Source organism: Pantherophis guttatus, chromosome 2, assembly GCF_059756535.1.
Source record: "Pantherophis guttatus breed Tessera chromosome 2, ASM5975653v1, whole genome shotgun sequence".
Taxonomy (NCBI): Eukaryota; Metazoa; Chordata; class Lepidosauria; order Squamata; family Colubridae; genus Pantherophis; species Pantherophis guttatus.
In genome coordinates, this window is record NC_142064.1 from 212277748 (window position 1) to 212290005 (window position 12258).

At 38.6% G+C, this 12258-nt stretch overlaps 1 long non-coding RNA gene across 1 annotated transcript; it reads left to right on the forward strand.

Moving 5' to 3' along the window:
- The first annotated feature begins 206 nt into the window (after positions 1 to 206).
- LOC117678355 (uncharacterized) lies at positions 207 to 11264 on the forward strand. Its single transcript, XR_004595002.3, has 4 exons — positions 207 to 318; positions 1592 to 1707; positions 9986 to 10158; positions 11074 to 11264. It is a non-coding gene; the product is annotated as an uncharacterized LOC117678355 (long non-coding RNA).
- Positions 11265 to 12258: the final 994 nt, after the last annotated feature.

A 12258-nucleotide genomic window follows, 5' to 3' on the forward strand; every position in this document is an offset into this window, starting at 1 on the left:
TCATATTTTATTTCAGAATTAAGCCATCTTGAGGAACTGAGATGGTTCTCTTGTAGCCCAAGTTAGCCTACGGCAAGAATCTGAATAGGTAGATCTTCTCTGTTCTCCCACACAGTATTTTTGCTAATCTGATTTTGCAATAATCCTGTACCAATCTTAGGTGTGTTAACTAGATTAATGATTCCTTCAATCAGTTCTCTTTCTTCATTTGGCTTGTACATGGACTAGATACTCCTTTTCGGTGGGAGGTACCTCGAAACAAGATCTGATCAGATTTCCTGTTGACAAGAGGAGAAAGTAGCGTATTAACAGATAAAGGTAAGGAATGTGTATACAGTTTTATCTGAGACTAATTAAATCTTTAATACCAGGCTAACAATAAGTATTCCTCTCTAACTGAAATGAAACTAGATCCAAATTTGTCTTTCTCAAGAAAGATAATTATTTCTTCTCAATATTTACTATATTTCTAATCCATCCAATAAACAAGCAAAGTCAATTAGAATAATAAAATACAATTATTTAATGAACTCAGCTGTTCATAAAAGGAATTAGACCTTTGGAAAAAAGAAATGGGAAGAGGGTTTTTCAGCAAATTCCTCTGGAATTCTTTGGGCTGCTTTCTTCTTTGTCACTGGGATGCCCTCTATTGAATGCGATGGTTAAATTAGGAGGTATAAAATGTATCATACAGCCCACTTCTGTTCTAAAATAATTACAAAACATTGCTAAAACAGCAGAAAACTACAAAGATGAATGATGGGGATGTGGGTACGCAGAATACTGAATGCATCTCACAGGTTATGGAGTGCTCATTTCTATTTTACACTGTTAGTTCTCCAATTTGCATTGACAGTCAGAACAGAGAAAGTTTGTAGAGGAGGCAAGCTGCACTAGCCTTTTCACACATGCAAAATGTACATCCTTGCTGGCAATATTTGACAGGCCCTTCCAAATGATGTGAAATTGTTCAGAAAGAATGTTGGGGAACATGTGTTATCAATGCTGTTAGGCCGACACATAAGCTAGTGCCTGTCATCTGAATTTATTATCTAGCCTTTTTTAAGTGGAAATAATATTTCAGCAACTTCAGATCGCCTTAAGCCATTGAGTCAAAGTGAGTTGAACAATTTAAAATAAAACATTGCTATCAAGACAGTCAACAACAAGAAGTTGGCATTAGTGCATAAGAGAGAAAAGTCAGCAATATCATGTTATTGAGTAGGTACAAATAGTCTTCAGGGTGTAAGCTTTTTACTTCAGTAAAGTGCAATATCACACACACCCCAGATCAGTGTTGTAAGCTCTTGAGAATCAATAATGGCTAGCCAGCATGTCCTTACATGTTTGGACCTGTTAAACCACAAACATCTTCCCATCTCTTTAGCCCATGCCAGCAGTATTCAGTGACCCATTTGTTGGTTGTGCTTCATTTATGTTATTGTATTTTCTCTCTGTTCACTTAACTAGATTAGTGGGGACTAATGATAGAAAAGAGAGGGCTTGACAAGTCACAGGCAATTTGGAAATTATGTGAAGATTTGGATTAAAAGCAATACTAAATGGTTTCTCCTTATATTTGATCATGCAGATTATTCCTTGGAACCTGACCTATCTTGATAAGCACTAAAAACTATTAAACATTTGAAAAAATATAGTTAAAAAATTAACAAATGGATCGATGTACTGCTGATGTTAATGTTTATTGTAAGTATATATTTAAAAACTTTGCTAAAGCAGATCAAAGTCCATCTCGCTCAGCATCCTGTGTCTACCTATAGCCAGCCAGAAGCCAGCTAAAGAATTCACAGCCAACTCATTCATATTCTTTCTTTCTTAGTAATGTGAATAAAAGCCACAGACATTTTTTTAATTATTTTTTAATTTGATTTATATGCCGCCCTTCTCCGGAGACTCAGGGTGGCTTACAATGCGTTAAGCAATAGCCTTCATACTTTTGTATATTTATACAAAGTCAGCTTATTGCCCCCACAAACTGGGTCCTCAATTTACCTACCTTAGAAAGGATGGAAGGCTGAGTCGACCTTGGGCCTGGTGAGATTCGAACTTACAGTAATTGCAGACAGCTGGTGTTAATCACAATGCTATAAGTCTGCTGAGCTACTAGGCCCTTTCAACACTTCATGAATCTAATAGGTTTTAAAGCTGCCATTTCCACTGGACATTGCTGCATCTTGCAGCTATAGTTTGTAGGTTAATTATATGTTGTTAAATAATCTTTTCCTGTCCTTTTTCTATGGACCCATTAAAATAGTTATTTCAAGTGAGGGACACTGTCAGGACATACATTCTAAAGTCTAAACCATTCCATGCTGCTACTCATTTTGTCCTTCAGCCTTCAATGTTACTGAACTGAATGTATGGGAATTCCTTTTTATTACTTTTTTTTTAAAAAATGTAGGCTGCTGAGAGTTTTGGAGTTGGCCTCTAAATCTTTATAACTTTTATAAATAAATAAGTAAATAAAGGCATTTTGATCCCACTGTGCCTGGATTCAGAATTGCTCACCCATGATCCTTCTCTTCCCCAGTTTTTCCCCAATTTTTCTAGAATTGACTTCATGATGAATATTGATTTTATTGATACTAAAATTTTATACTGTGAGACATAAATGTATCTGTTGTGATGATGCAATACCAGTTTATTTGTGGGAAGCTAGTGGCCCCAAATCTTTTAACTTTTCCTTATGGTCTAAAACCCCTGGATTAAATGCTCTGTAAGGTATTGTCTGAATGTATGTGAGACTGATGCAGATTAAGCCAGTCTGTTATCCAGTATCACTAACTTTTGCCTTCGGAAGCTTTTCTGAGGAGTCTTAGCTCCTCAGGAGTCTCGAACAAGTCCAGAGATATTTCACAAGAAGAGTCCTCCACTCCTCTGCTCGCAACAAAATACCTTATGCCACCAGACTCGAAATTTTGGGCTTAGACAATTTAGAACTACGCCGCCTTCGGTCTGACCTAAGCATAGTACATGAAATCATCTGCTACAATGTCCTACCAGCCAATGAATACTTCAGCTTCAACCAAAACAATACACGAGCACACAATAGATATAAACTCATGGTAAACCGCTCCAAACTAGACTGCAGAAAATACGACTTTTCAGTAGCAGAATTGTCAACGCCTGGAATGCACTACCTGTGGTTTCTTCCCCAAATCCCCAAAACTTTAACCTTAGACTGTCTACTGTAGATCTCACCCCACCACACAAGAAAATATTTATGCATGAATCTTCACCAAGTGATGGCCCTTTTTTTGCTAGTTTTATGGGTTTTTTTCTTAAGTGGAATGAGTAGAAATATACAACCTGAAACCTCTTTGTTCTAGCCTTCCCCAAACTGGAACCCTGAAGACATGCTGGGTCTTTAACTCCCAGAATTCCAAGGTTTATCCATACTATCTTGGAATTTGGGGATTCACAGTTCCAATGCATCTTGGAAGACATAGCATTGAGGAACATTGATCGATGAGTTCCTCCCACCTATTTGTAAGTTGGCAGAAAACTATACTGGCAAAAAATTTGCTGATCCCTGGCCTTTGTCACTTTTCTTCCAAGTTATTGCCAGTCATCTGATAGTTCTTTCAGATAACCAGTGCCAAAACCAGATATATTTTTCCACATATGGAAGCTGCACACTGTCAAAATAAAGCTGTAATATAAGTTGGATATGCCATATCCTTACAAACATTTGAGGGTATTCAATGTATGCCTTGAAGGCAGCATCGGATGGGTTCTACTCACCTTTACTACTGGTTCACAACGGGGCTGTGCGCATGCTCTTCTGCACATGCACAGAGGCGTTCGTGGTCAGTGGCAGAGCCTCCCTCCGGTTTTACTACCGGTTCTATAGAACCGGTCTGAACCGGAGGCAACCCACCACTGGGCAGCATCATAGACATTGCATGAAAATATGCCACCAGGGGATATTTGTTGGTAAGTCTAACAACAAATTGGCAAGGCCTGTACAGTAGTGTTTCCTCTAATGATATATTGTCCATTTTATTCAAACATTCTTTTTTTAGAAAAAAATAAATGTTTAGATTTGATTTTTTTTTTTTACAAGGCCACATAAATGAGCACACAATATCTTTTTTCAGGGTGGTGAGAGTCAGATGCTGAGCTGAAATACTTAACATTTAGATAAGTGCTGTATCATTAGCTTTTCCAGGAACTGAAATGTCTGCATGGCCCATCTAGATTACGTTGCTCATCTTATATACAGATGTCTAATAGCTCTTCCTCCCATTTAATCTAAGAGACAACATTTTAAAACGAGTCCTGTGAACAAAGTCACCAACACTCTTGCAAAACATAGCTTTATCTCTGAGTTGTTTTATTAATATATGTTGCTGATTATATAACTTCCTGTTTCTATAATTTATTTCATCATAGTATTTGCATAAACTTCAATTTACTTATAAACTGAAACTAATTTTCAACTGAGGATTGTCAAATAATAGATGGAGTCATTGATCTATAAATTCAGAAATGGTAATGACTAAAGCTCTCGTAGATTTAGAATTAATCCATACAGTTTGAACAATCCAAGTGCAGAAGTGAACTGAATAAAATTCTACAGCGAGGCAAAGTTTTGCCCTTATGAGGTTCCTAACCCAGGCATTGCTCTACACAACATAAAGATTATTGTCTTGAAGACCAAAAGGCATTAGGATATAAGCCTTTGAGCACTGGTCCTCACTGGATTTATGAGACAACATATGAATAAATGCAGTGCCCTGCTAGATCGGACCTCTGACCAGGGGTGAAATGCTCTCGGTTCAGACCGGATCACCTGATCTGGTAGTGATGGCGGTGGGTGGTTCGGAGAACTGGTAGCAAAAATCTCTGCCCCCCCCATGCCCAGCTGAGCCACGCAATCATCAGATTCGGGTGAAGTGGTTGTAGAAAAAAATGCTTTTAAAACTAAAAAAATAGAGTTGGCCTTGCCCACCCAGTCATATTACCCCCCACCAAGGGTGAAATTTTACATATCACCCCTGCCTCTGACTCATCTAGTCTAGCAAACCGAGTAGATAAGTCATTCTCAAAATGACTGACCAACTGCACATGGAAGCCCACTAATCTCCCAGCAGATGGCCTTCAAAAGAAGTCACAGTGCCATTTAATAGCCATTGATCCCCATGACCTCCAATAATTGGTTCAACCCTTTATTGATACCAGCCAAGCTGGTAGCCAGCACCACATCTAGTGGTAGCAAATTCCAAAGTTTAATTATATGTGGTGTACAATGCATTAGAGACCAAGTGTCTAAAAAGAAAGAGGAGGAGGCACATAAATGGGGGAAAAAGTTAGGGATGGATGATCATGAGAAAATCTATGTGGTCACTAGGAGTTGAAAAATGACTTGATGGCACATATAAACTTCTGAGATTTTCACTCTTGCCTGGGATCACTGACATTTTGAATGATTTCATCACACTAGTCCTTTTTAGAACTAGAAAGGACTAGTTCTAGAAATTAGAGTTGGCTAGAAATTAGAGTTGGCTACCTCATTCTGTCTAATGGTGCAGCAGCTGCCTGCGCACAGCACACCAAGCAATTCTGCTTCTATCGGTGTTCCTCAGTGGAAGCAGATGGGCATTTAAGGGCATCTTTCACTTTATGGGATTGCATTGGTAAACATCTCTATAATAACAATGTACTGAGGATTAACACTATCTATAATTAAAAAATCAGACAGAGGGGAAAAAAGCAGAAAAAGACGAATAGCCTACTTTTTTGACCTGTTTTCAGGTGAGTCTTGCCACTTTATATATATTTTTTATTTTTTATTTATGTATTTATTTATGTATTTATTTTGTCAAGCATGTATAAGATAACAGATATAAGTATCAACATGATTATGAATTCATGAAATGGATATGAATAAATGGGGACATTAGGACAGGGACAGTAGGCACGTAGGTGCGCTTATGCATGCCCCTTACAGACCTCTTAGGAATGGGTGAGGTCAACAGTAGACAGTCTAAGGTTAAAGGCTTGGGGGTTTGGGGAAGGAACCACAGAGTCAGGTAGTGCATTCCAGGCATTGACCACTCTGTTACTGAAGTCGTATTTCCTGCAATTGAGTTTGGAGCGGTTTATCTTAAGTTTGTATCTATTGTGTGCTCGTGTATTGTTGTGGTTGAAGCTGAAGTAGTCATTGACAGGTAGGACACTACGCTTAGGTCAGACCAAAGACAGTGTAGTTCTAAGTTGTCTAAGCCCAAAATTTCAAGCCTGGGTGGCATAAGGTATTCTGTTGCGAGTGGAGGAGTGGAGGACTCTTCTTGTGCAATATCTCTGGACTCGCTCAATTGTATTAATGTCCGATATTCAGTGCGGGTTCCAGACAGATGAGCTGTATTCGGGAATTGGTCTAGCATTAGTTTTCCTTTCCCAGGGAAAAATCAAATCTTTTACCATTTTAAGATCTAGAAGGTATATAACACATTTAAAAATCCAAGAAGTCTAGCCTTAAAAAGTCACCCTCCACACCAGAAAATCACACTGCTTTATATTGTTGCCAAACCCATTCCATGCTTGTCCCCAAGTAAAGTGGGGTCTTGTCCATCAAAACATCATCTCTCCATTGTAAAGAGAAGAATTGTTTAGATAGCTCAGTGAAATAATAAGAGCAGTTTCACTGGTTTCTAACTTGCACTTTTCATCTCATCCCCGCCCCCCCAGCTCTTAAACCTTCACATTTGTAAGAGGGCCCTGTTAGCCTGTCTCAGTAAATACAAGAAAAAAGCATTTTGGTCCATTTATGGTTGAATTGATTTATTGTAGCATAAACTCTTGTGAATTCATGTCCGTGAGACACAAGAGCAATCAGAGGCATATTTATGTGAAAGCTTGATACATCTGGAAGACACCTGGTTGGGGAAGGGTGAACTAAAATAACAAAGTGTAACATTCCAGTTCAAAGGAAAGCAGTCTTAACAAAGAAGATAGCAAATCTAATTAGTAAGTTGGTAAAAATGTAGGCAGAATGAGAATGGTTTTCATTTGCTGGTGAAAAGTAATGGAGGAGGATTACCTTGGACTAATATAACTATCATGTGGAATGCAATCACAGAAAAAGTTGTAATCTGTGGTGCCACATCTCTCAACAGAGATTATAACAATCTCCAGACAGTATGGCCAGCATGAGTCATAGTCCAGGACATCTGGAGAACACCAGGTTTGGAAGGGTGACTTAAAATATGCTGGCCCTTGGCCACTCCAGTTTTAGAACTTCTTACTAAGGCCCACCAACAAAGTAGAAGCAAATTTAATAAATTGATAGCTGGACTCCATTCTTTAGTTTTTTGAACCAATCGAATGTTAGAAAAAAAATTAAGTCAATGGAGTTGGGCTCTGTTTATCTGTGTCTCCATCACTAGGATAAAAACTGGTATGCGCCAGCAAAATAATGATTGTGTTAAAATGGGCTTAAATTATCCAAAGGGTGAATAAGAAAATCCTGACAAGTATCCCACAAATATCTCTGTGTTAGAAGCAATAGGGCAGTGGTGCCGTATCTATCACCTAAGCCTCCCTGTCTCCTTCTTCCTAAACATGAGATTTAAACAACCTTCCTTATGCTTCCTAGTGCACATATACACACAAACTACCCTGTTTTCCCCAAAATAAGACATCCCCTGTTAATAAGCCCAATCGGGCTTTTGAGTGCATGGCAATAAGGCCAAGCACTTATTTCAGGGTTCAAAAAGATATAAGACAGGGTCTTATTTTTGGGGAAACACAGTATTTAAATAAAACATGAATAGAAAGCATAAGAATACACATATAGGCAACACATAGGCATCCATCCTGATTATACTGTCTCTCTCTCTCTCACACACACAAAGAGGCAACATATATGCACCTGTCCTGATTAAACATACACATTTGCACATGTGATTAGTCTCTGGGGTGAAAATGCTCTCTTTTTCTCACACACACATAGATGTAACATTAGTCAGGAGAAAATAATATGGCTTTTATGGACAGTGCCAGCAAGAAGGTTGAAAAATTTTTTTTAGAAACGTTCTTCCCCTACCTTAGTTATTTTCTGGTTTGTTTAATGTAAACAATAGTGCTTAGGTAAGCTATGAATTACAAACTCTAATAGTTGAATTCAAACATCATAAAATGTCAAACCACACAACTTGTCTTAAGTGTAGAATGATGTCTCAATCCATCCAATCATGTGCAATGTCCTCTCTTCGACCAATTATAGTATTAAACCAGGCCTTACAATTTTGCGTCAGGGTGATACGTGAATGAGACAAAGCAAATTTACATATTTAAGTTAGTTTCCACCAACATGGATTCATTCTAGAACAATAACCACCCATTCAGTGCGTTTATCTGAAAAGAACTAACGTCACACCATTCCTTATATGATCTGTGGCAAAATTAAAAAAAAACATTGTGAACTTACTCAACATACTGTTCATTACTCTGGCTGTTCAGAACTGCAGTTAGAACTTACTTATTGCAATAACACCAGCTAGATCATAAGGGTTGTTTAGAGAAAAATTGCAATTAGTCTAAAGATACCTGCAGGGAAGGGAGGGAGTTTGGAGCTTCATGCCTAAAGAAGCTGCTCTGTTATAATAAGGACCAAAATAAATGATATGAGGCTGTCATAACCCATAACGATAGACTTCCAGATAAAGATAACAATATGTCTGACATCAGCTTTATGAGGACATTGCAGGCAGATTCACGCAAGAGCTTCTTCCATTACAAGGAGATGTTTTCTTCATCCCTTTGGCACAATCCATGTGGAGAGCCACGCAATCCCTCTTATGACTTGCGAATGATTTCCAGAAGAAATTATTTCTTGAATGGAGAATAAGAAAGAGGTGGAGTTTACCCAACCCAGAAATCAATGACATGCTTTAGTTGGTTCTGACTTTGGCTGAATGTATTGTATGAGCCCAGCCCCAGCTCAAGGCCAGAGAATTTCCAATGCTGTAATTTAGTGTACTAGGTGCAATGGCAGCAATTTTGTCCCAGGTATCATTAAATTATTCAGGGTTGGAATACTGAAGCTTCTGCTTAATAGAGCTCAATTTTGTCTTTATAAACACAAAAAGAGCCCTGGTAGCTCAGCAGATTAAAGCACTGTTATTAACATCAGCTGCTTGCAATTACTGCAAGTTCAAATCTCACCAGGCTCAAGGTTGACTCAGCCTTCCATCCTTTCTAAGGTAGGTAAAATGAGGACCCAGATTGTGGGGGCAATAAGCTGACTTTGTATAAAATATACAAAAGTATGAAGGCTATTGCTTAACGCATTGTAAGCCGCCCTGAGTCTGCGGAGAAGGGCGGCATATAAATCAAATAAACAAAATAATTTAAAAAAAAAAACCTAAGGGAGCAACACAATATGTTGCATATTCCTTATTGTGTCATTACCATTCATCAATGGAACTAGGCCTTACCCTTTGTGCAGGGTCACAACAGATATTGCTGAGTAAAATATTGGATTACTAGTATTGGATTACATTTATTGGTTCCCTGGTCACATTAATACTAAACAATAAGTTTACTTCTTGTCCCAAAGATTCTTTTTCAAAAGGCACCTGGACTTTGTTTTTCCTTGAAGACGTTTCGCTTCTCATCCAAGAAGCTTCTTCAGAATTTGTCCAGAACTGAAGAAGCTTCTTGGAGGAGAAGTGAAACCTCTTCAAGGAAAAACAAAATCCAGGTGTCTTTTGAAAAAGCACTTTTGGGACAATCATGACCTGGATGACTGAGAATCTCCATAGACAAGTTTACTTCAAGGTTGGGAGTCCAACCTTGTACCTGAATATTGCAGATTATTGGTAAAATTTGAGAATGTCAGGACTTGAGGGGGTCAGTCTTAGAGCATAGAATTTTTACTGCTGTGGCAACCTCTGTGGTAGATATTTTTGCTTTCCAAATTACTTTTTTTAAAAGTAACCTTTTTTTCCCCTCACAGAAGCGCATTTCCATTTGTCACTCTCCTTGCCTTGTCCTCCGTGCTCTTGGAAGAAAGTGCCAACAATATGCCAACACAAGACAGGCTGTGACCTTGCCCAGTTGGGGTGATGGAGGCAGTTTTGCATGTTCTATTATGTTGTCCTTTTCATCAACCACGATACTCCAAACCAGGTTTCAAAATTTTTTACTACCAGTTCTTAGTGAGCGTGGCTTGTGGGCATGGCAGAGAAAGGAGACTGTAAAATCTCCATTCCCAACCCACTCCAGGAGAAGGTTACTGCAAAATCCCCATTTCTTCCTGATCAGCTGGGACTTGGGAGGCAGAGAATAGATGGGGGCAGGGCCTTTCAGAATTTCTACTACTAGGTTCTCCGAACTACTCAAAATTTCTGTTACCGGTTCTCCAGAACTGGTCAGAACCTGCTGAAACCCACCTCTGCTCCAAACTATTAGTGTGCCTACCCACTTTTCACTCAAGGAAGAACTAACTGAAGACCTGGGACTGGCTCCATTCAGAAGCTGAGAGCTGAAGCTCAACGAAGCCCAAAGTAATAGCAATAGCATTTAAATTTATATACCAATTCATAGTGCTTTACAGTCCCTTATAAGTGGTTTACAGAATCAGCATATTCCCCCCCAACAATTTTATTTTGTCCAGCTTTTTGAAGGCTTGTTTTTTTTTTATTAAGGTTTATCACACAGTCAGCCAGATGTTTAAACTGGATTTGGCATTTTTACTAATCTATTATTATATACTTTATTCATTAAACATGAAACTCAGTCAACTGAACATTCAAAAATGTATCACAAATACCATTGACTGGTTGCTAATGGTTGATACAGGTTGCTGCCAGCATCCTAGGTATCAACCAAGTACCTTCTTAAGGTGTACGATGTTCCAAGTAGCACAGTTTTTTGCAGTTCCGCTGGTGTTATTGCAGGAAGCTGCAATTTGTTGATGTATCTTATAAAATTCTTGGACATGGTACCAAGTGCCCCGATGACAATGGGTATCACTGTTACATGTTTCATCCATAACCATGTAGTTTCAATTGCCAGGTTGCAATACTTTGTGATTTTTTCCAGTTCTTTTTCTTCGACTCTGGCATCTCCTGGTACAGCAATGTCAATAAATTGTACGTTTCGGTTTTCAACAACTGTGATATCTGGCATGTTGTGTTCCAAATGACGATCCGTCTGTATTTGAAAGTCACACAAGATCTTCATCTTCTCATTTTCTATAACTTTTTCCACTTTATATTCCGATGACTTTTTGGATACAGGTAAGTCGTATTTTTTACATAATGACCAGTGGATTAATTTAGCAACTCGGTGGTGTCTAGCTTTGTAATCAGTTTGTGTGATTTTGCTGCATTCACATATTAAATGTGAAACAGTTTCGACTTTGTTGTTCCAAAATTGGCAGTTTGGATTGTCGGTGGATTTTTGTATCTTTGCTTTCATGGCATTAGTTTGTAGTGCTTGCTCTTGTGCAGCGAGTATGAAACCTTCCGTTTCTTTCTTGATGGTTCCCATCTTAAGCCATGCCCATGTAAAGTTGTCATCACATTTTCCTTCAATGTTTTTCAAGTGCTGTCCATGCAAAGCTTTGGTTTTCCATCTATTTAATCTGTCATCCAGCTGTTTTTCCTTATATTCTTCCTTTCTGTTTCTGTTGTTTTTATAATGTTCTCCGTTTTCACAGCCTGCAGCAATTTTTTTGTACTTTGGTTCACATAACCATTCAAACTTCGTTTTTCTTCTTCATGTGATGGATTTGCAATAGTCCTCTGCCCCCTATTTTTCTTAGCAAGTACAACCAGGGGGTTCTACTTATCTTTACTACTGGTTTGCAACAGGAGCGTGCACTTGCACTTCTGCGGATGCGCAGATCGTCAATTATGACGTCCGGGAGGGTGGGTGGAGCCTCCTGCTACTTTTACTACCAGTTCTAAAGAATTGGACAGAACTGGGAGCAACCCATCACTGGGTACAACCTGTCGATCTCACTTCGTGGATGTAAAGCATGGTACATATTCAAAAGTTTGCACGTTTTCTGGTCCAGGTTTTCCAGTTCAGCCAAAGTCCAGTTGATGCATATCACTGGAACTGCCCATGTATTAATGGCTTTAATTATGTTTCCAGCATTCAGCTTTGATTTTAATATTTTGCGGACCCTCCTGATGTATTCCTTTTGCATTGACTCTTTGACTTTGCCATTCAAGATATTATATGCTTCCAATATGCCTAGGTATTTGTAACCATCATCCT